The sequence below is a fragment of the Crinia signifera genome, chromosome 2, assembly GCF_055691185.1.
Source record: "Crinia signifera chromosome 2, ASM5569118v1, whole genome shotgun sequence".
Classification (NCBI taxonomy): Eukaryota; Metazoa; Chordata; class Amphibia; order Anura; family Myobatrachidae; genus Crinia; species Crinia signifera.
Window position 1 is genome coordinate 394,337,957 of NC_139218.1, and position 26,215 is coordinate 394,364,171.

Below are 26,215 nucleotides of genomic sequence, written 5' to 3' on the forward strand. Positions count from 1 at the left end.
CCGGGATCCTTCCAGCCATTCCGGGAGGGTAGGCAACCCTGACTTATATTGGTTATAACGAGGGCTATTTTTCAGCAGGCTCCAGCAGGAACTGAGGCCCTTATTCTAGTTCACTCTTTCTGACAAAATCTTTCTTAGATGGACAAAACCATGTGCACTGCAGGGGGGCAGATGTAAAATGTGCAGAGATAATTAGATTTGGGTGAGTCATTTTGTTTCTGTGCAGGGTAAATACTGGCTGCTTTATTTTTACACTGCAATATAGATCTCACTTTGAAGTAAAACCCCACCCAAATCTAACTCTCTCTGCACTAGTTACATCTGCCCCCCTGCAGTGCACATGGTTTTGTCCATCTAAGAAGGATTTTGTCAGAAAGAGTGAACTAGAATAAGGGCCTCAGTTCCTGCTGGAGCCTGCTGAAAAATAGCCCTGGTTATAACAGCTGATGACTTTTACTACTACGGGATTCTTTACAGCTGCATAATAAATAAGTATATGCCGGCCTACTCCTCTACAACAGCTGGACAATACATAAGTATATGCCGGCCAACTCCTCTACAACAGCTGCACAATACATAAGTATATGCCGGCCTACTCCTCTACAACAGCTGCACAATACATAAGTATATGGCGGCCTACTCCTCTACAACAGCTGCACAATACATAAGTATATGCCGGCCTACTCCTCTACAACAGCTGCACAATACATAAGTATATGCCGGCCTACTCCTCTACAACAGCTGCACAATACATAAGTATATGCCGGCCTACTCCTCTACAACAGCTGCACAATACATAAGTATATGCCGGCCTACTCCTCTACAACAGCTGCACAATACATAAGTATATGCCGGCCTACTCCTCTACAACAGCTGCACAATACATAAGTATATGCCGGCCTACTCCTCTACAACAGCTGCACAATACATAAGAATATGCCGGCCTACTCCTCTACAACAGCTGCACAATACATAAGTATATGCCGGCCTACTCCTCTACAACAGCTGGACAAAGTGCCCACTGCCTTATACTGATCTAGGATTATACAAATAACTTTTCTGACTAATGCCACCCATACACGTCCTGATACGGGCGTGCGTTCCGTGCTTAACTAGCACGGATCACATTGCATTGCCTGTGCATGCGTTGTGCATGCGATGCTCTGCAATGTGATGAAAACAAAGTACAAAAAGTATGTGCAAGCTCATACTTTTTGTACTGTGCGATGAGGGGCAGCGGGAGCACGCACCTCAAAGCACACATCGGACAGCCCAGCATCGAAGCATGTATGGGCAGCTTAAAGTTAATAAATTGAGGTGGGACTACAGAGAGACTGCATATATGGCCGTTCTCCGTGTGCGAGCGCTTACAGTGTGCACATATTTGAAATGTATTTTGTATAAGTCTAGCTTTATTGATACGCTTCGAGCACGGTCACTGTAGACTACAGAGACCACTCAGACAGACCCGCGCTAGTGGTTACTATTGGTGCCGGAACACTGACTGATAGCGGGGAATAGTAGCAGGATGTTGTACGGCAGCAGCACTTGGACCACTGAGCCTGACAGCACAAGAGGGTAGGATTAGTTCCACCTGCGGTATCCTCTCAACACTAAAGGGGACATTTACTAAGCTGTATTAGTAAATAATAGTTGTATTCATATCCAGAAATACACCTATTTTTTTTACAAATTCATATTTTTGGGATTTACTTTCCTGAAAAAATTGTCAATTCGTATTCTGGCACATTCTTACAAATACGAATGTACAGTATATGCCATCGATAGAATACGAATAGGAATCACCATTCAAAAGAATGGTGATTCCTAATTTACTAAGTGGCCACTGATTACCGGCAATTAGCGGGATATCAGTGGCATAGCTACGTTTTGGGCGCCCCCCGCTGCCGCGCACCCAGCCCCCCCTAAGCCCGCTCCGCCCATGCAAAACCCCCCAATCCCCCGCAGTCTTACCTATCGGTATCACGCTGGTCCCGGTGGCTCCTTCTTCTGCTGAGGACCACCACAAAATGGCCGCCCCCATACAGCAGACAGTTTCAGAGAACTGTCTGCTATATGAGGGCGGCCATTTTGTGGTGGTCCTCAGCAGAAGAACGGAGCCGCCGGGACCAACGCGATAGGTAAGACTGCGTGGGATTGGGGGGGGGGGGTGTAACTATAGCACCGCAGCCCCCGGCGCCCCCACATGCACAGCGCCCCCCCCCCCGGCGGGGGCTGCGGTGCTATAGATACGCCGCTGCAGGATATGGCCGCTAATTGCCGGTAAAATACGCCTGGAAAATACACTTCATTTACGAGGCATATTTGGTAGAAGCCTTCAGTGTAAAAAAAATATAGAAAAATAAATAAATGGCGTGGGGGTCACCCCTACGGCCGTAACCAGCCCAAGGCTCACAGAGCCGGTCCTGGTTTTAAAAAATCAGGGGAAAAGAAACGACTAGGGGTTCCTTTTTTTAAAACCAGCAGCAGGCCCAAGGGCCAGTCCTGGTTCCCAAAATACGGGGAAGAACCAGCACCAGGCCCAACCAGCCAGCAGGGTAATGCCACAGCTGGGGGGAGACTTTTTATCTAAGTCCCCCTGGGCAAAGCATTACCCTTGACTGGTCAGCCTGAGCAGTGGTCCTGGGGAGTGGGGACCCCCCCCAATGAAGGGGTCCCCTCCTCCAGAATTTACCTGCCCAAACTGAATCCTGGGGCTGTCCCCAATGCCCCTGTGCGGTGGGCATCAGGCTGATAATAGTGTAAAAATAGAAGGAAACTACTGTATATTGCTGGTGAACTACGAGTACCAGCAAGCCTCTCACACATACAGGGACTTGGAGAACCACAGGTCTCAGCATGCGGGGCATTAAAGGGCCCGCTGGAACTTGTAGTTCCACTGCAATAAAAATACTTAAATAAACACACTGACACAAGAAAAGTAAAACTTTATTGCATACATAGTCCACACATAGAGATACTTACCTATCTTGAGCCCGTCGGTAGCTATCATCCATCCATCAGTGTGCTCCAGAAGAAATCCTTTGGGTACCTGTGGAAGGAAAATATACTTACAAGGGTCCTCCGGCGTAGATCTGGTCCTCTTCGTTCCAAAGTAGGCTTCTGCGGCAGTGGTGTAGCTAGGTGCCACAGTGCCCGGAGTAAGGGCATGTTTCGCGCCCCCCCCCCCCCCCCATTTGTAGTAGGTGGGGTTCCTGCGTGGCAAAAAGGAGGTGTAGCCTAACATTATACCACACACCGTAATGCCCACGGCACATTTTAGCGAACTTTGTAATACCCATTACACATAAAGCTACATGCAGTAATGCCAATTACACATAAGGCCACACATGATGCCCATTACATACTATATAACAAACCGTAATGCCCATTACATACTATATAACAAACCGTAATGCCCATTACATACTATATAACAAACCGTAATGCCCATTACATACTATCTATCAAATGGTAATGCCCATTAAACATAAAGCCACATGCCATAGTTCCCATTACACGTTATGCCAGAGCTTGACAATATTTTTTTAAATAGGGAAAGCAGGGACAGTGTGCGCTGAAAATTTGCACCGTAATGCCTATTACACATCACACAACCATTACATAGTAAACCACATGCCAAAATGCCCATTACATGTTATACCTAACACCATAATGCCCATTACATGTACCTAACACCATAATGCACATTACACATACGTCATGCACCGTAATGCACATTACACTATAAACCCCACACCATAATGCACATTACACTATACGTCATGCACCATAATGACCATTACACGTTATGCCACACACCATAATGCCCATTATATTTTATACCTAACACCATAATACCCATTACATGTTATACCTAACACCATAATGCACATTACACTATGGGGGAAATTTACTAAAGGAAATTTGTAAAAAATAGGTGTATTTGTATCCAGAAATACACTTATTTTTGGCATTTACTATTCCGAAAATACGGCAATTCGTATTCTTATTGATAGAACATCAATAAGAAAATGAATTGCCATATTTTCGAGAAAGTAAATGTCAAAAATAAGTGTATTTCTGGATACAAATACACCTATTTTTACACCTATTTTTTACAAATTTCCTTTAGTAAATTCCCCCCAATACGTCACGCACCGTAATACACCTTACACTATACATCACGCACCATAATACACCTTACACTGTGCACCACACACACCATAATACACCTTACACTATAAGTCACACACCATAATACACCTTACACTATAAGTCACACACCATAATACACCTTACACTATACGTCACGCACCTTACACTATAAACCACACACCATAATACACCTTACACTATACACCCCGCACAATAATGCACATTACACTATACACCCCGCACAATAATGCACATTACACTATACGTTACGCACCATAATGCACATTACACTATACGCACACACTGTAATATGGAGATCACACACAATGGGGGAAACTGGGGCAGAAGTGAGTGGACAGAGACAGCATACATTGAGATATCAGAGAGCATGTTATAAGCAGAATACACTCATACTGTACATAAAATTAACCCCACAACATATAAGCCATAATTACTGGCTCATAGCTACACTGCTCAAAATTCTTTCCAGTACCCAGTTCAACCTGTACTCGCATGGGTCCTCTGAGGGTGGATGATGGATCCTCTGCCTGCGACAGGAAACTAGGACCCACGATGACGTTGTTATAATTCCCACCTGCAAGTCCACAGCAAGAGGAGAGGAACTGAAGGAGGCGGAGCAAGTCACATCAAAAGCTCCGCCCTCTCACCGCATCTACTATCGGCAGCTCACAGCGGGACACCTAGCAGCGATAGGATAGTCGCTGTCGGATACATCAGACCTGATAGTGTAGCCGGGGATAATCAGGTTTGCAGCCATAAAGAATGTTGCAGTGCCAATTGTCCTTCACAGGCAGCGGCAGCTGCCTATTGGGATGTAGTGGGTGATGGGGCCGGGTCTCCTGAGTGGCGATGCAGTGCCCCTGATGGGACTCCTCATCGTCGGCGGCAGCATGCCGCTGACGGGGAGGGGGGCACAGGGGGACGCGCTGCTGACAGCAGGCCGCTGGCGGGGATGGCGGGCACAGGGGGACGATCCGCTCATCACTCACCGCTGCATGATGCTGCTCCACTAGGCCATGGTCACAGGCAGCCTGCCGGCCATATTAGGTGCTGCCACTACTAGTGACAAATACGACCCTGGGGTGCAGGCAAGCAGGGCGGGGGAGCCCGGCTGCACACTGCTTTGGCGCCCTTTGATCTCCTGGAGCCTTGTGCTCTACGGCTCCGCCCTCCCTACAACCGGGGAGCGGGCGAGCAGGGCGGGGGAGCCGGCGGCAAAGCTCCGGCGCCAGGTGACATGTCGGCGCCCGGAGCTGGTGCTCCGCCGGCTCCACCCTAGCTACGCCTCTGTTCTGCGGTCTTGGCAGAAAAACTCAAAATCCCGAACCACCGGACTGTCGGGAGGAGGCGCAGGATGTGTGTATACATCCTGCAGCTCCTCCTCTCCAATGCCGTTATTGGCTGCCTAACCAAAAAGTTCTTCCACCCCTGGTAACAATTTTTGGAGGATGGCGTTTTGACTACCAGAACAGGGAACGTTCCATGGACTGATTCCGGACAGAACCATGATTGTCTCCCACATCCACGCTTTATATGAGAATCTCCCTAAACAGGAATTCTCATATATATCTGGGCAGTACGACGGAGAGAAACTTTGCTAAAAAGTCATTTGGGTAACTCCACACTGGCTGAATCAGCGAAGAAAAACGGTACCCCCTGTGGCAGCCTAGTGCACACGGGGAGGGACTTACACACCTTTTTCTACTACTTCATTAAATCTAACAATTTCTCATCCTAACCCTCTGTTTATTCTCACTTCTATCCCTTCTGTGTCACCCCAGTTTTTCTGCCCCCTCCCTATAGAATGCAGGGCCCTCTCTCCTCATATGCTTTTCTAAGAGTATATCTCTGCCTCAGTGTCCGCGGCTGCAATTTACCAAGTACTTGTTCCAATTTGCATTTGTACTGTAAATCACTATTTTCTTATTTTGTTCTCAGTGGCGTCACTACCCAGGTGCGGGGGGTGCAGGCCGCACCGGGTGTCACCAGTCTCTGGGGTGACACCCAGAGCTCTGAGTTGGCCGGTGTTCTCTGTCCCGGCGATGGTTTAGTCAGTCACTCTCCGTGACAGCCAGGCCAGCGCAGCATGCTGTGTGTGGCGGCGCACGGACCGGGAGGGGGGGGGGGGGGACTACAAGTCCCAGCATGAAACAAATACTCCCTCAGCATGATGTCAGTTGAGCACCCAGGCCGCACCGCACACACAGCGGGGGGGAGAGGGGGCGGGGCGGCATAGCATGATGCGCACTGCGCATCATGCTATGCCGCCCCGCCCCCTCTCTCCCTGTTGTGTGTGCGGTGCGGCCTGGGCACATTGCTAAGGGAGGCTGGGCGGCGGCGTAGAGCGGGTGCCTCCCCCTCCTGTGTGGGGATTGGCCACCCCAGGGGACAGAGGGAGGGACGCACGAATGTACGTCAGGTAGATGTGACCGCCAATCGACGCAGCTGCAACAGTGAGCTTGTAAGTAAGCACACCTAGCAATGGTGCTTCATTATACCTGTTACACGTAAGTGGTGTTCTCCGACTTTTCCAGCAGTTATTTATCCACATTAGGTAATCCTAGCTGTTCATTAGCACCCCATATATAGCATGATGCGCACTGATTATGATTATAAGCTCTCTTATGGTCCATACTGGGGGGAAGCAGCAATCTGTAAAGGAGTTTTGAGGAAGCAGGGCCTGTAGAGGAGTACTGGTGGAAGTATTGGCCAGGATATGATGCTGGATAGATAGGGTCAGTAGAGCAGTACTAAGGTAAGCAGGGCCTGTAGAAGAGTACTGGTGGAAGTATTGGCCAGGATATGATGCTGGATAGATGGGGTCAGTAGAGCAGTACTAAGGTAAGCAGGGGTCAGTAGAAGAGTACTGGTGGAAGTATTGGCCAGGATATGATGCTGGATTGAAGGGATCAGTAAAGGAGGACTAAGGGAAGCAGTGGTCACTGCAGCAGGTGAGGCTTCTGGCACTGTGGGGGCATACAGTATGATATCAGTGTCTGCCTGGCACTATGGGGCATATGTGAGTGTAATGGCCCAATGGGCATCATGGTGTTGGGTATATGTCTGCCACTGTGTGGGGGCATATCATATCTGGCACTGTGTGGGGGCATATCATATCTGGCACTGTGGGGCCGGGGAATACAGTATCAGTGTCTGGCACTATGGGGGTGTATGTGAGTGTAATGGGCATCATGGTGTCGGGTATATGACTGGCACTGTGGGGGCATATCTGGCACTGTGGGGCCGGGGCATACAGTATCAGTGTCTGGCACTATGGGGGTGTATGTGAGTGTAATGGGCATTAAGGTGTCGGGTATATGACTGGCACTGTGGGGGCATATCTGGCACTGTGGGGCCGGGGCATACAGTATCAGTGTCTGGCACTATGGGGGGCATATGTGAATGTAATGGGCACCATGGTGTGGGGTGTAATGGGCAGCATTATGGTATGGGGAGTATTGTGTATTAAATAATTACCATCACACTGTGGGGTGTAATGGGCATCATGGTGTGCAGTGTAATGGGCATCACGGTGTGCGGCGTATTGTGTAATTGGCATCAGGGTGTGTGGTGTAATGGGCATCATGGTGTGCGGTGTAATGGGCAGCATTATGGTATGGGGAATATTGTGTATTAAATAATTACCATCACAGTGTGGGGTGTAATGGGCATCATGGTGTGCAGTGTAACGGCCATCACAGTGTGTGGCTTATTGTGTAATGGGCATCATGGTGTGCAGTGTAATGGGCATCATGGTGTGCAGTGTAATGGCCATCATGGTGTGCAGTGTAATGGCCATCACGGTGTGTGGCTTATTGTGTAATTGGCATCACTGTGTGCGGCATAATGTGTAATTGGCATTACGGATAAACAGTGTTTATTGATTTAAGTAGCCTGTAAAAATGCAGGGACTGATCTATCAATCAATTTATACAGCACTTCTATAATACTGGAAGAATAGGTGTGCTGACTCAATCTGCAAGCACACAGTACAATCACGGTACAGACCACGCCCCCTGCTGATAGGCCACGCCCCCAATTTTGTTTAATTGTTTATGGGGGGGGGGGTGGGGTGTGTGACACCATGAGTTACTACACCGGGTGACACCAACCCTAGTGACGCCACTGTTTGTTCTTATGATCATCTATGTATTGTCAGGCGCTGAGGAACCCTTGTGGCGCCATATAAATGATAATAATAGAAAAAAAGTGCAGTCTCAATGACTGTGTGGCCTTGCGGCACCCTCTCTTCTTCCTCTTGCACTTAGGCTCTGCAGCCTTCTGAGTCCCATGTAGCCGCCTCTTCCCACCACAAGACCCGTGTAGCTCTGCTCCCAATGAAAAAAAACAACAATTAGCCCAAGGGCTAGAATAGAAGCGCTGGTGATATGTATCTAAGGTCCCTTGTTGCTATACACCTTTGCAGCCCCTTGTTAGAGGATGTACCTCAAGCAGAACACATTACACATTAGGGGAGCACCTCCATCGAATTAGAGGTTGGACTGTCCATCAAAGGAGCCCAGAGTTCCCAAACAGCAGCTATCTTGAATACCTATACGGGACTGGTAACTATATATATGCTGCAGATGCCTGTTTATTAATGGATGCCTGATTAATTCTAAGCCTCATGCCGGATAATTACAGCTACTAAATTAGCCTCGGTTTGTTTACATGTTGTATGTCTTGTACTGTCTTGTTTTATCAATGAAGTGCACTTCACTTTTGGATATTGTTATTTCTTTTTAAAATAAAAAATAATTTTTATTGGAACTATTGTTTTTTATTGTGCTAACACAACTGTGCCCCTTGGAAGCTCTTGTTAGTGCAAACTACACGAGCTTTACCTTTTCCTGTTCTGCTCCCAATGAGTCCCGTGTAGCTCCGCCCCCATGAATACCATGTAGCTCCGCCCCCACACATTCTTTGTAGTGTCTTTGGCGTCTGACCGAGGTTCAGTATAAGAATTTTAGGGGAGGAGGGCTGCCAAGTGCGGGACTAGAGATGGCTAGTGAATCGCTGCCTCGACTCAGTGACTCGAACCATTGAGCTGAATACATGAATCGAGTTAGTCACTGTGGCAAGAGCCGAGACAGCGGCAGCAGCAGCAGCAGCAACATTATAGCATAGTAAGCTCAGCCCCTCCTCTCTGAATCGTCAGGCATAGCAGGAGAAAGGAGAGTGCAGTAACAGCTAAGTTCAAGTTAAGTTTATGCTGGGAGCCAGGGGCGGATCCAGGATAAAATGACAGTGGGGGCACCATGACAAAAGTGGATTTAGGTGGGGGAGGGGCGGTGTTAGTGGTGCCAGTGTACATGCTAAGAGAGCGGCAGAGAGAGGGTGAGAATGGTGTTAAAAATAGGCCCTGACATTTAAAGTACGCAGACCCACCATGGTGACAAAAGTGAAGGATTTAGTTTTGCGCGCGGGGAAGGCGCACTCCGGAAAAGGGGCTGTGGCCACTCAACAGTAGCAAATTTCTTGGAGGGTACACGAAGACGGAGATTGCAGGTGGACAGCCATACTCGATCCCCTACCTTTAATGGCGGAACCGCTTTCCTTCTCTTGTCAGCTGCACTCTTATATCTGGCAGAAGCTTGAAGAAGAGCTTTATGGACGTCAGCCCATATTTTTGCAAAACGATGAAGGGAGGAAGAAGCTGCAGGAACCTCTGGAGAAGGCAGATTTGTGAAGTCAGGAGAGCGTGGATGTTTGCCGTAAACTGTAAAGAAGGGTGTGGTGCCTGAAGAGGAATGGTAGGAGTTGTTGTGTGCATATTCTGCCCAAGGCAGAAGATCCTTCCATTCATCCTGAGAAGAGGACACGAAGAGTCGAATGAATGTCTCTAGATCCTGGTTGACACTTTCGGTTTGCCCGTTAGTCTGAGGATGGAAGGCGGTGGAGAATTTCAGTTTCACCTGAACAGCCGCACACAGTGCTCTCCAGAATTTGGCAACGAACTGAACACCCCGGTCGGATATAATTTCTTTAGGCAACCCATGAAGTTTGAAGATGGTTGATATGAAGTGTTGAGCTAGTACTGAAGCTGAAGGCAGAGACTTTAGGGGCACGAAGTGGGCCATCTTTAAAAATCGATCGACTATCACCCAGATAACAGTGTAACCGCCAGATGGAGGTATTTCGGATATGAAGTCCATCGAAAGATAAGTCCATGGTTCCGTTGGGATGGACAGTGGTAGCAGAGCCCCAGCCGGGGGAGTTTGAGAAGTCTTGTGCTGAGCACACTTGACACACGATGATACAAAATTCGTCACATCCTGCCGAATAGTCGGCCACCAATATGAACGCAGGAGAAATTGCAAAGTCTTTTGAATACCGGAATGTCCAGCAAAACGGGAGGCGTGACCCCAGGTCAACAGTTTCTTGCGTAAGTTGGGTGGCACAAAGGACTTGCCTGAAGGAGGTGTAGGATGAGGAGTGACATGAGCGAAGACTACTGGGTTCAGGATGGGCTGCTTTAGAGGTTCGGAGTCTGAACTGGCATCGAAGGAACGAGATAAAGCGTCAGCCTTGTTGTTTAAAACCCCTGGACGATACTTGATTTGGAAGTTAAATCGTTCAAAGAACATGGCCCAGCGGGCTTGTCGAGAAGTGAGACACTGGACATGACGTAAGAAAGAAAGGTTTTTGGGATCTGAAAAGACTGTAATCTGATGACGAGCCCCCTCCAACAGGTACCGCCACTCTTCAAAGGCTAACTTAACCGCTAACAGCTCCTGTTCTCCAATGGGGTAATTCTTTTCTGCTGGAAGAAATTTCTTGGAGAAATATGCACAAGGGTGAAGCTCTGAATCGTCTCCTTTTTGCGAAAGGACTGCCCCTACTCCTTCTGAAGAGACATCGACCTCCAGGATGAAGGGTCTATTCACATCTGGCTGAAGAAGGATTGGGGCAGTTATAAAGGCCTGTTTTAGTTGTTGAAAGGCCTCGGAGGCCTCGGGCGGCCATTGGGCAAAATTGGTCCCCTTTCGGGTGAGTGCGGTCAGAGGTGCTGCTATGGTCGAGAAATTTCGGATGAAGCGGCGATAGTAATTGGAGAAGCCGAGGAATCTTTGCACCCTTTTAAGGGTAAATATTGTAGAAAGAATATGATATCCAAGAGAGGATATCAAAAAGTCTCCCGGGTGGGGCACAACCTTCTAAAATAATTAGTATCAGTTAAGATTAAACTTTATTAATATTAAAATTGATCCTATGAGTGGATCAAATGACGGACATATAACAAAGACATACAAATAACATATACAAATACATGAATGGAGAAAGTAGTAAAATATAATGTTATAAATGTCTGAAAGTAGGAGGGGAGATACCTCAATACTAGAAAAATGTCAAGAGATTATTTAAATAGATTTCAGAATTTCTTTCAGACAAAAAACGCCTTCACTGACCATAGATGGTCTCAAAATAATAAATAAATATCAATTAATAATATGTTTCAACTTGGCCCCCTGTGAACAACATGACAATCACTGTAACGTCTCTGTCCAAGTGTCTAGTCGGACATGGGACAGTATAGCTGCTACTGAGTTCCACTATGATATGTGCCAAGATGTTAAAGTTACAGAGTAAGGTTTAATGGTGATGAAAATACCTGAGTTTTTGTTACTCAAATGGTGGCTGCTGCCTGTGCATATGATAGATATCAGTAGATGCACAGTTGAGCGGACCCTGAGAACATCACAGGTATAGGAATACAGAGAATAAGGTTTCTGCTGTTTCCAGGGGTGACCAGCCTGGCTCTGTCATCAAAAGACAGCGCAGAGTCGGGTATTGGGTCCCCAGGGAATGAGAGAACCTTGATTGGATAAGTGGATAGTAAAGAGTACACCTTCACTCTAATCCCTGGTGTATGCTGCTGTCCACTGTGTACAGAGATTGTTGTAGTGAACAGTGGTTGAGCGATAACACCCTGGCAGTGAAGTGCGGAAAGAAGTATAGGGTGCACTATGGTACTTTGGATCCACTTATCTATTGCAGCAATACCGTGCAAAGGTTGTAATATCAGAAGGTGGAAAGCAGCGATATAGTATCTCTATATGTCCAACAAAATAAATTGTAAAAATTCTGTCATCCCTATTAGTGGGAGGGAAGTAGGCAGATAAATTGGCATAAATTCAATGTATCCTCGATTTTAGATCTAACATATAGAGCCATAAAGAGCCTTAAGTTGTATATGACTAATTTTGTGTATAGAGGTACAACAGATATAGTGGCCCTAAATGCGACCAATAAAGAAGTCCTAACCACAAAATTAGGAATACAAGTTTTGTTAGACACTAACAGTCAATAATTATTACAGTGTTTTTAAGTGGCTGCAGCAATATAGTACTTGGAAGACACATTTAACCCTCTATGACCATAGGAGGGCTGTGCGGTTCAACAGTGGAGCACAGTTGAAGATACGTGAGGCATGCAGGGTCCCGCTTGTGCCCAGCGGAGACCTGACATCCGAGACGTGCGTTTCACTGGAAGCTTTCTCAATCGGAGTCCGTCAGCCTACAGACCGTGATTGCGGACTCCCGTTCCTGTTAACTCACGGACGCGCTGCCTGTGGATCACGGGCGCATCAGCTGATTATCCACCATCTCCCATTAAACCTGGGCTAGCGTACTTTGGGATCCAGACGCCTGACCAGCACGGACCCTCCAGCCACACACCAAGGGAGGTTATGTCCATGAGTCTCATAGCTCTTGCAGCACTGTTATAATATCATTGTCCACTCTGCTAATTTACTGTTGTAACAATTATGGTCATACAGGGTTAAATGTGTCTTCCAAGTACTATATTGCTGCAGCCACTTAAAAACACTGATATTACAACCTTTGCACGGTATTGCTGCAATAGATAAGTGGATCCAAAGTACCATAGTGCACCCTATACTTCTTTCCGCACTTCACTGCCAGGGTGTTATCGCTCAACCACTGTTCACTACAACAATCTCTGTACACAGTGGACAGCAGCATACACCAGGGATTAGAGTGAAGGTGTACTCTTTACTATCCACTTATCCAATCGAGGTTCTCTCATTCCCTGGGGACCCAATACCCGACTCTGCGCTGTCTTTTGATAACAGAGCCAGGCTGGTCACCCCTGGAAACAGCAGAAACCTTATTCTCTGTATTCCTATACCTGTGATGCTCTCAGGGTCCGCTCAACTGTGCATCTACTGATATCTATCATATGCACAGGCAGCAGCCACCATTTGAGTAACAAAAACTCAGGTATTTTCATCACCATTAAACCTTACTCTGTAACTTTAACATCTTGGTGGAACTCAGTAGCAGCTATACTGTCCCATGTCCGACTAGACACTTGGACAGAGACGTTACAGTGATTGTCATGTTGTTCACAGGGGGCCAAGTTGAAACATATTATTAATTGATATTTATTTATTATTTTGAGACCATCTATGGTCAGTGAAGGCATTTTTTGTCTGAAAGAAATTCTGAAATCTATTTAAATAATCTCTTGACATTTTTCTAGTATTGAGATATCTCCCCTCCTACTTTCAGACATTTATAACATTATATTTCACTACTTTCTCCATTCATGTATTTGTATATGTTATTTGTATGTCTTTGTCATATGTCCGTCATTTGATCCACTCATAGGATCAATTTTAATATTAATAAAGTTTAATCTTAACTGATACTAATTATTTTGGAAGGTTGTGCCCCACCCGGGAGACTTTTTGATATCCTCTCTTGGATATCATATTCTTTCTACAATATTTACCCTACTCCCTGGGAGCACCTCCACAACTATATAATACAATTGTATTTACTGTGTTGATTGGAGCAAACCTTCTTATCAATAGTCAAATTAGCCCAGTGCCCTTGGCCTCCATCCCATTCCCCTTTTTCCTTTTCTTGCAACCCCTTTGAGGGTGTTAGGAGGTGTCCAATCTTGAATAGCACGAACCTTCTCAGGATCCATCTCCAACCCAGTACTTGAAAGAATGTGACCAAGGAAGGGAACCGAAGAGACTTCAAAGACGCACTTTTCAAGTTTGCAGAAAAGCTGGTTCTGGCGAAGACGACTTAACACCTCACGGACAGTGTGCTGGTGAGTACTGAGATAGGGAGAGAAGATGAGAATGTCGTCCAAATAAACAAAAATATATACATACAACATGTCCCGAAAGATGTCGTTCACAAATTGCTGGAAAACGGTAGGGGCATTGCATAGACCAAATGGCATGACAAGATATTCATAATGACCGTCTCGGGTATTGAAGGCCGTCTTCCATTCATCCCCCTGGTGGATACGGATCAGGTTGTATGCACCCCTCAAGTCTAGTTTAGAGAAGACCGTAGCCCCCTTAACTTTATCGAACAGTTCGGTGATGAGAGGCAGCGGATATCGATTTTTAATGGTCATGTCATTCAGCCCCCGGTAATCGATACAAGGTCTCAAACTGCCATCTTTCTTTTTGACAAAGAAGAAACCTGCCCCTGCAGGAGAGGTGGACGGCCGAATGAATCCCTTCTCCAGATTTTCTTGGATGTATTTTGACATGGCCTCTGTCTCAGGTAACGATAAAGGATACGTTCTTCCCCATGGCAGAGTCTTGCCTGGAATGAGATCGATGGGACAGTCCCACGGCCGGTGGGGCGGCAGAGTATCAGCACCTCCTTTACTAAAGACATCCGAAAAAGACAAATAAGGAGCTGGTATGGCTGAGACAGAGAGTTCGGAAGAGGATACTTGTGACTCACTCAGAAGGACGGGTATGACTCGAGATAAACAAGAAGAGAAGCAGTCTTTACTCCAGGCCTTGATCTCCAGGGTCAGCCAGTCGACATGGGGATTGTGCTTGATAAGCCATGGCATTCCCAGAACTACAGCGTGTGAAGACTGAGGAAGGACCAAAAACTGTAACCTTTCTTGGTGCAGAGCTCCGACTTGAAGATGTACTGGTGCAGTCTGAGAGATGTGGCTACCGTCAACAGCTGTCCGGACCAAAGGCTGCTCTAACGGCTGGAGAGGTATGGAGAGCTGTGCAGCGATATCAGCCGAAATGAAGTTTCCAGCTGCGCCTGAGTCCAACAGGGCCTGGATGGACGTCTGTCCCTGGGGGGTACTCAGCATAACAGAAATGGTAGAGTCTATGGTGGAGGGAGATGGCAATAACACTTCTAATCTGACCTCCCTCGTGGGGATTAGGAGCGGTCGTTTCCCGGACGGAGTGGACAAGAGGCCAGGAGATGGGAAGATGAGGCACAGTACATACAAAGATTGTCTCTACGTCGTCGGTACTTCACTTCGAGGGAGAGATGAGACCGATTTATTTGCTTTGGTTCTTCTGTGGCAGAAGCAGTAGACGATCCACCTTTTACAGGAGGTGTAACAGCAGGAGTGGGACGAGGTCGAAAGCGATCAGAGCGAGCTCTCTCCAGTTGGCGCTCTTGAAGCCGCAGATCAACTTTATTGCACAAGGAAATTAGGTCTGTCAGGGTGGTAGGTGTATCGCGACTGGCCAATTCATCCTTGAGGCGACCGGCTAGGCCATTCCAGAATGCAGAAACGAGGGCCTCTTCATTCCACCTTAACTCAGATGCTAACGTCTGGAACTGTACAACATATTGACCCACTGGTCTGCTACCTTGACGGATTCTCAGAATCTCTGTAGCAGCAGATGACACTCGACCTGGTTCGTCAAATATTCGCCGAAAGGAAGTGATAAAATCGTCATAATTGTTCAGCAGAGGGTCTGCTCGTTCCCATAGAGGTGAAACCCAATCCAGGGCTGGACCAGAGAGGAGAGAGACAATGTAGGCTACTTGTGCTTTGGCAGTTGGGAAGTTGGACGATTGGAGGGTGAAGTGCACATCGCATTGATTCAAGAACCCGCAACATCCTTTAGGAGACCCATCATATTTGCTGGGAGTTGGCAAATGCAGATGAGGAGGGATAAGAGACCCGGCTGGTGGCGTGGCAGGGGAACCTCCTGAAGGGGCTTGCGATGTTACTTCAGCAACTGCTGGTGGAGGTGTCAGTGTTTGTAGGAATTGCGCCACTTGCCGCTGTGAGGTTCCAACTGTTGCAGACGAGCCATAATGCCTTGCAACACACCTGCCAAGGGTCCCTGATTTTCAACCGACTCCATCGGGTCAGTGCAAACTGTCACGGTTGAAGATTCAGATGGGGTCGTGTGATGCACAGGGACTGTAGACAAGGCAGTAGCAGTAGGGTTAAAACGAGCGGGTTTAATGAATGATGTCATACAGGGACTCAAATACTTCTTTGAGATAAAGGCTAGCAAAATAATAATAATGAGTAGCAATGATAAAGAATGTCCAGATAACAATGATGAGGATATCCAGAGTACAATGATGAGGAATATCCAGAGTACAATGATGAGGAATGTCCAGAGTACAATGATGAGGAATGGCTGAGACCTGAGGATGCTGGAGACGGATTCTTGGAAGATCCAGGAGCGGGAGCGGGACCGGAGTTAGGAACCCAGGAGGGAGCACCCAGGAGTATCAGGGAGAAGCTGGCAACCAGCGTGACTGGAATGAGCGATGGGGTCAAATAGAAAATAGCAAGCTGACAGGCACAGCGGGAATAGCAAGGGCACAATGAGTCAGGAGCCTTCCAGGAAGTGCACGGCACAGAAGACTCTTTGCACTGACATTGAGCTACCTAGACAGATCCCCTTTATGCAAAGAGGGCGGCTGTCACAGTGAAACAGGTGAGAATACCTGACCTGGCCCAATCCCCTGTTTGCCCTCAAGCAAGATGGCGGAGCTGGCCTCTCGGCATCTATAGCCTTAGAGCAGAACCATGCTGCAGATTCCCATGCTGCCTTCCAACACTGCCGGACCTCTGCCTGCCGTCTCACCTGACATGGAGGCCGACACGGGCGGGTGAGTACAGTACCCGCCGTGTACCACCGTGGCGGCGTGTGACACAGAATTCACATAATGCCATACAGATTAAGCCAAAATTTACAATACAGGGACATTGTCCACCAAAGGCGCACATTAAACATTTACACCATAATATCTATTACACACCATTATGTCCATTATGTATTATGCCAAACACCATAATACCTATTAAAATATATGCTACATAAGTGCTGCTTATCTACATGCTCATTGCCAAGGGTTCCATGCTCATTGCCAGAGGTTCCATGGTCGTTGCCATGTGGGATTAAATTCTCATTGCCAATGGGGAAAACATGCTCGCGGTAAATGGGGTACAGCAGCCGCCAGGCAGAAGTGAAAATCACTGACAGTGGCAGAGCCTGGCTGTATTCAGAGCACTGCAGGTCCCGGCTATGTGAAATATTACCCCTTTCACACCAGAAAATGCATTCCCGGGTTGGCCCCTTTTACACCAACCTAGTTCCTGCATTTTCTGGTGTGTGGGGGAGAGAAAACCACCCCTCCCCCCCTTTAACCAGTTATCGCATTTAACCGGCTATATCTTCGGAACCAACTGACCCATTAACATGAGACAAGTATCTTTGAAGAACTTTTGAGTGGGTTTTGAATGATTTTGGTCCAGTGAAACTGGAACGTTTGGTTCCAGAGTAATCTGCCCTCAAATAACATGAACACCCATGAAATTACATTTAAAAAAAAATATTTTTACATGCAATATCTCTGGAACCGATTGACCGATATGGACCAGCCTGGTATCATATTGAAGGTCCAGCGATTTGGAATTGAATGAGATCAACCACAAGCTTCTGTAATGCCAGGAGGGGAACTGGCAGCCATCGGAACTGGGTGGGGGTCGGAATTGACGGGTCCCATATTATCCTATAGGGAAAAACGTTACAGCTTTGCCAGGTGATATCTCTGGTTCCCGGGGTGCTAGAGACACGGGGCTGGGCTCGTTGGAAAGCCCTGGTCCTCAGCTACAAAATGACAGGGGGCACGTGCCCAGGTGCCCCACCCCCGAAATCCGCCACTGCTGGGAGCCGTGCACTTTGTCTCTGCCTGCAATTTCACACGAGTCATGAGCCCAGCCACTGACTAACTTCCTGTCTGCCGACACACAGCACACACTGAGGGACAGAGACTCTGCAAATCCCTGAGTGTGCTGGGAGCCGTGCACTGTCTCCCTGTGCCTGTAATATCATATGAGTAGTGACTCCAGAGTAGGGTGACCAACTCATCCCTTTAATCCGGGACACATATTAATTACACAGGTTCTGTGGCTGGCTTTCACCTGGTTTTAAACTGCCACACCTCAAGACTCCATTTCACCTGGTTTTAAACTGCCACAGAACCTGTGTAATTAATATGTGTCCCGGATTAAAGGGATGAGTTGGTCACCCTACTCCAGAGCCGAGTCACTGTCTCAACACACTGAGCTGAGCTGAGCCGTGCGGCTCAACTCATGCCAATGAATCGTCTTGCACATCATTATGCGCATACCTCCCAACTGTCACGATTACAGCTGGACATTCCCGATTTTCGGGTCCTGTCCCGCTGTCCCACCCGCGGCAGGCATTGTCCCGCTGCGGGGGTGGCAGTTGGGGAGACCCCCCAATCTAATAGAATAGACGCTGTGCGCATGCGCACAGCGTCTATTCTCTTATGAAAATTAGGTCACGGCTAATTAGCATAAGCCGCGCCCTCATTTGCATACACCCCGCCCCCTTTCCGGCGCTCGCGCTTCTTTGCCGTGCGAGTGTCCCTATTTATGAAGCAAAGAAGTTGGGAGGTATGCTATGCGGGACTTAGCGGCTGGGGGATTTAGTGGCCTTGAGGCACCACAGGTCATCAGGGTACGGGAAGGCTGTCCCCTGTCACTGGGCCTGAGTTTGTGATACTGTATAAATTCATGTTAATGCTTTCATAAAAAGTTTTTTTCATTAAGAACTGACTTTCTCAATGAGACAAATTGCACACATCTATGCCAGTAATTAGCAGCCATGCTTAGCGGTTATGGAGTCAGGGCTCAGCCGTCCAGAGACCATCCTGGTGCGCTGTGTTCTGTACGATACACGGAGATCTCCCCGCGGGCTCCGTCTCCCAGCTGGGCCTATGTTACATCTGCAGGAAATACGTTGTTTACTGTTTAGCCGCATGTTTAGCAGATAATTATCATCCAGTGAGTGCAAGACTAATTGCCTTAATGAGATGCGATATTGTCATTAGGATTGTGCTGGTTGTTGCTGTAATGAGTACTGGTGGGTGACACTGACGGGAAGATGCTCATTCTGCCGACAGGTCCCCGGTGAGTTCCGCTTGCTGTGTCATGCCTCAGATTTGTAATATACAGATTAGTTATCATAGGAGCTGCTGTGAGAGTAAAGGCCCCCATACATTAGGCCGACTTGTCCTAGGGACAAGTCGGACCCAATTTACCTGCGAGCCGCCCGGCAGCTCCCCGGGAGGCTCACATACAATTTGGCACTTGATGTGCCATTTTTTACATGGGATAAATCGCATGCGATTTATCCCATGTAAAAAAAAACCCGGGGAGCTGCAGGGCGGTGAGGAGTAGTGGGGGCGGGCGGCGGTGGTGGGGGCGGGCAGCGGCGGCCAGCGGTGGTGGGGGCGGGCGGCGGGTGCGGTGAGCGCTGCTGACCTGGCCGGGCAGTGTACTTACACATAGCAGCAGCGGGGACGGGCAGCGCAGTGGCGGCTATTATATTTTTAAAATACTTGTCAAATGACCGGCCGCTCTCTGATTGGCTGAGAGCTCTCCGGCCAATCAGAGAGCGGCCGGTCATTTGACAAGTATTTTAAAAATATAATAGCCGCCACTGCGCTGCCCGTCCCCGCTGCTGCTATGTGTAAGTACACTGCCCGGCCAGGTCAGCAGCGCTCACCGCACCCGCCGCCCGCCCCCACCACCGCCCGCCCCGGTGTCTGCATGCATATGCCTGTCAGGTGGCAGGCATATGCATACAGGGAGGTCGGACGTGATCGCATGTACAGACCGTCCGACCTCCCTGATCCGGTCCGATGCGCACGGGACCGCGCATCGGATCGGATCAGATATCACACACCTACGATTTTGGGCCGATTTCACCCGATTATCGGCACAAAGTGCCGAAATCGGATGAAATCGTCCCAAAATCGCATAGTGTATGGGGGCCTTTACAGATGAAATCATGGACATCTCATTCCAGCACTGACCTGTAGCTGGGGATTAGGGGGACATTACTCTGCAGGGGGCAGCACTGACCTGTAGCTGGGGATTAGGGGACATTACTCTGCAGGGGGCAGCACTGACCTGTAGCTGGGGATTAGGGGGACATTACTCTGCAGGGGCAGCACTGACCTATAGTTGGGGATTAGGGGACATTACTCTGCAGGGGGCAGCACTGACCTGTAGCTGGGGATTAGGGGACATTACTCTGCAGGGGCAGCACTGACCTATAGCTGGGGATTAGGGGGACATTACTCTGCAGGGGGCAGCACTGACCTATAGCTGGGGATTAGGGGACATTACTCTGCAGGGGGCAGCACTGACCTGTAGCTGGGGATTAGGGGGACATTACTCTCAGTGGCGTAACTATAAATTTTGCTCCCCCCTACCAAAATAGTATCTGGCGCCCCCCCCCCCCCCCATAATGCTGCTTACACCATCATGTCACGTACACTGTATGCCACACACCGTGATGCCACTTACACTATACTCCACACACATAATGCCACTTACACTGTACGCCACACACTGTAATGCCACTTACACTGTACACCACATACTGTAATGCCACTTACACTGTACGCCACACACTGTAATGCCACTTACACTGTACGCCACACACTGTAATGCCACTTACTCTGTATGCCACACACATAATGCCACTTACACTGTATGCCACACAACGTAATGCCACTTACACTGTACACCACACTCATAATGCCACTTACACTGTACACCACACACATAATGCCACTTACATTGTACACCACACACCGTAATACCATTTAAACTGTACGCCACACACCATAATGCCACTTACACTGTATACCACACACATAATGCCACTTACATTGTACACCACACACAATGCCACTTACACTGTATGCCACACACCGTAATGCCACTTACACTGTACGCCACACACATAATGCCACTTACACTGTACACCACACACATAATGCCACTTACACTGTACTCCACACACCGTAATGCCACTTACACTGTATGCCACACACATAATGCCACTTACACTGTACGCCACACACATAATGCCACTTACACTGTAAGCCACACACCATAATGCCACTTACACTGTAAGCCACACACCATAATGCCACTTACTGTTAGGCATTTCTGTATCCCTGTATATCACCACTAGGGGCATCAGGCACCTGTGGACTTGTCTCTCTGTCTCCAGACTCTTAGGAATCAGGTGCCTGATGATTGGAGGCAATCTGCTCAATTGGACACCTGTGAGCGGCCTATTTAGTCCTCCTCAGACCAGCACTCAGGGCTGGTCATTGTTTCTATGTTCCTGTTGTGGAAAGGAGTGTTTCCAGCTCATGTCCTGTGCCTCAGCCTTCTTCAGCTATTTCCTCGTGTCCTGTGCCTCAGCCTCAGCCTCCTTCAGCCATTTCCTCATGTCCTGTGCCTTGTGTCCTGTGCCTCAGCCTCAGCCTCATTCAGCCATTTCCTCGTGTCCTGTGCCTGGTGTCTTGTGCCTCAGCCTCAGCCTCCTACAGCCGTTGCCTGGTGTCTTGTGCCTCGTGTCTTGTGCCTCGTGCCTCAGTCTCAGCCAACTGCCGGATCATCTGCATTTGTACTCGGTACCTCGTTGTTTATTCTGTTCCCCAGCCACTTTGTATTTTGTTTCAAGAGCATTCAAGTTTGTTCCTGTTGTCTTCCGCATTAGTTCCTGTGTTCTTTGTTATTTTTTCATTAAACACCCAGCATTCCCCTGCATCGGTTTGTTTGTTCTGTTTTTCCTGGAGCACCAAGGGTTAACCGTAACACTTACACTGTACGCCACACACCGTAATGCCACTTACACTGTACGCCACACACATAATGCCACTTACACTGTACACCACACACATAATTCCACTTACACTGTACGCCACACACCATAATGCCACTTACACTGTATGCCACACACCGTAATGCCACTTACAATGTACGCCACACACATAATGCCACTTACATTACACACCACACACTGTAATGCACCTTACACTGTACGCTAGACATAAGGTAACACTCAATAGATGGGGAGAAGGAGCAGAACCCTCCCCACATCCACACAGACCCTCCCCAGTGCTTTACCAATAAAAAATTTGTGCTTACCTGCATTCTTCAAATGTGTGGCGCTGTACATGGTCTTGTGTTGGTCTTGCAGAAAACAGCCATGGAGGGGAGGCATGGGTACACATAAGGACATAGCAGAGCTGCAGAGGTACAGATGGGGAAAGCAAAAGAGGAACACATGGGGGGTCAGAGGTATGGGTCACACATGGGGTGGAAAGGACACACATGGGGTAGGCAGGAGCAAGGGCACACATGGGGTGGGCAGGGGCACACATGGGGTGGGCAGGGGCACACATGGGGTGGGCAGGAGCAAGGGCACACATATGATGGACAGGGACACACATGGGGTGGGTAGGGGCACACAAGGGGTGGGCAGGGGCACACATGGGGTGGGCAGGAGCAAGGGCACACATATGATGGTCAGGGACACACATGGGGTGGGTAGGGGCACACAAGGGGTGGGCAGGGGCACACATGGGGTGGGAAGGAGCAAGGGCACACATATGATGGACAGGGACACACATGGGGTGGGCAGGGGCACACATAGGGTGGGATGGACACACATGGTGTGGGCAGGAGCAAGGGCACACATATGATAGGCAGGGGCACACATGGGCTTAGGCAGGAGCAAGGGCACACATATGATGGACAGGGACACACATGGGTGGGTAGGGGCACACATGGGGTGCGCAGGGGCACACATGGGGTGGGCAGGGGCACACATGGGGTGGGCAGGGGCACACATGGGGTGGACAGGGGCACACATGGGGTGGACAGGGACACACATGGGGTGGACAGGGACACACATGGGGTGGGCAGAAGCAAGGGCACACATATGATAGGCAGGGGCACACATGGGGTAGGCAGGAGCAAGGGCACACATATGATGGACAGGGACACACATGGGTGGGTAGGGGCACACATGGGGTGGGTAGGGGCACACATAAGGGTGGACAGGGACACACATGGGCTGGGCAGGGGCACACATGGGGTGGGCAGGGGCACACATGGGGTGGGCAGGGGCACACATGGGGTGGACAGGGACACACATGGGGTGGACAGGGACACACATGGGGTGGGCAGAAGCAAGGGCACACATATGATAGGCAGGGGCACACATGGGGTAGGCAGGAGCAAGGGCACACACATGATGGACAGGGACACACATGGGTGGGTAGGGGCACACATGGGGTGGGTAGGGGCACACATAAGGGTGGACAGGGACACACATGGGGTGGGCAGGGGCACACATGGGGTGGGCAGGGGCACACATGGGGTGGACAGGGGCACACATGGGGTGGACAGGGACACACATGGGGTGGGCAGGAGCAAGGGCACACATATGATAGGCAGGGGCACACATGGGGTGGGCAGGAGCAAGCTGCACACATATGGCGAACAGGGGCATACATGGGATGGGTAGGGGCACACATGGGGTCATGGGGTGGACAGGGACACACATGGGGTAGGCAGGAGCAAGGGCACACATATGATGGACTGTGGACAGGGACACACATGGGGTGGGTAGGGGCAGACATGGGGTGGACAGGAACACACATGGGGTGGGCAGGGGCACACATGGGGTGGGCAGGGGCACACATGGGGTGGGCAGGGGCACACATGGGGTGGGATGGACACACATGGGGTGGGCAGGAGCAAGGGCACACATATGGTGGACAGGGGCACACATGGGGTGGGTAGGGGCACACATGGGGTGGGCAGGGGCACACATGGGGTGGGTAGGGGCACACATGGGGTGGGCAGGGGCACACATGGGGTGGGTAGGGGCACACATGGGGTGGGCAGGGGCACACATGGGGTGGGTAGGGGCACACATATGGTGGACAGGGGCACACATGGGGTGGGTAGGGGCACACATGGGGTGGGCAGGGGCACACATGGGGTAGGTATGAGGCAGTGGCACAGTTAGGGATAGAATCTAGACTTACACTAAGGGGAGGACAGCAGCAGAACTGAAAGTGTAGCAGGAGATCTGGGGGCGGAGCAACACGTACAGGAGGAAATGCAGAGAGAGGAAGCTTCTGAGCTGCTGCTGGGGCTGGAGGTTTAAGGGCATGTGAGACTCCAGAGTGGGGGAGGGAGGGTATACAACAGTGTACAGGCAGTGTGGAGCCTGTGTTTGTTTACCTGAGGGGGAGAGGACCGGCCAGGGGGATCGCGCTGCAGAGCTTTCTTCTCCACTGCTGTAGCTTACTGCTGCCTGTCAGCTGTTTGACAGGAGCAGCAGGCACAGCGCTTGTCCAGGTCATTGCCTTCCTGCACTGCAGAGCGTGCTGAGCAGCCAGCGCCAGCTCTGTGTGCAGTCAGTGACCTTTCTTCAGTTCTCAGTGCGCCCAGCAGGTGCTGGCTCCTCCAAGCCATGGCGGGGGCTGCCTCAGCATAGCTACGCCTCTGATTACTCTGCAGGGGCAGCACTGACCTATAGCTGGGGATTAGGGGACATTACTCTGCAGGGGGCAGCACTGACCTGTATCTGGGGATTAGGGGACATTACTTTGCAGGGTCAGCACTGACCTGTAGTTGGGGATTAGGGGGACATTACTCTGCAGGGGTCAGCACTGACCTGTAGCTGGGGATTAGGGGACAATACTCTGCAGGAGGCAGCACTGACCTGTAGCTGGGGATTAGGGGACATTACTCTGCAGGGGGCAGCACTGACCTGTATCTGGGGATTAGGGGACATTACTCTGCAGGGGGCGGCACTGACCTGTATCTGGGGATTAAGGGGACATTACTCTGCAGGGGCAGCACTGACCTGTATCTGGGGATTAGGGGACATTACTCTGCAGGAGACGGCACTGACCTGTAGCTGAGGATTAGTGGGACATTACTATGCAGGGGCCGGCACTGACCTGTAGCTGGGGATTAGGGGGACATTACTCTGCAGGGGGCGGCACTGACCTGTAGCTGGGGATTAGGGGGACATTACTTTGCAGGGTCAGCACTGACCTGTAGCTGGGGATTAGGGGACATTACTCTGCAGGGGGCAGCACTGACCTGTAACTGGGGATTAGGGGACATTACTCTGCAAGGGGCGGCACTGACCTGTATCTGGGGATTAGGGGGACATTACACTGCAGGGGGCAGCACTGACCTGTAGCTGGGGATTAGGGGACATTACTCTGCAGGAGGCAGCACTGACCTGTTTCTGGGGATTAGGAGGACATTACTCTGCAGGGGGCGGCACTGACCTGTAGCTGGGGATTAGGGGGACATTACTCCACAGGGCGCAGCACTGACCTGTAGCTGGGGATTAGGGGGACATTACTCTGCAGGGGGTAGCACTGAGCTGTAGCTGGGGATTAGGGGACATTACTCTGCAGGGGCCGGCACTGACATGTACCTGGGGATCAGGGGACATTACTCTGCAAGGGGCGGCACTGACCTGTATCTGGGGATTAGTGGGACATTACTCTGCAGGGGCCGGCACTGACCTGTAGCTGGGGATTAGGGGACATTAATCTGCAGGAGGCAGCACTGACCTGTAGCTGGGGATTAGGAGGACATTACTCTGCAGGGGTCAGCACTGACCTGTATCTGGGGATTAGGGGACATTACTCTGCAGGGGTCAGCACTGACCTATAGCTGGGGATTAGGAGGACATTACTCTGCAGGGGGTAGCACTGACCTGTATCTGGGGATTAGGAGGACAATACTCTGCAGGGTTCAGCACTGACCTGTATCTGGGGATTAGGGGGACATTACTCTGCAGGGGGCGGCACTGACCTGTAGCTGGGGATTAGGGGGACATTACTCTGCAGGGGGCGGCACTGACCTGTATCTGGGG

General features: G+C 49.7%; 1 protein-coding gene across 1 annotated transcript in view; it reads right to left on the minus strand.

The window, feature by feature from the left end:
- Window positions 1-26,215, minus strand: part of LOC146058269 (odorant receptor 131-2-like) — a 189,006-nt gene that overhangs the window by 131,150 nt on the left and 31,641 nt on the right. The gene's annotated exons all lie outside the window — the stretch shown is intronic.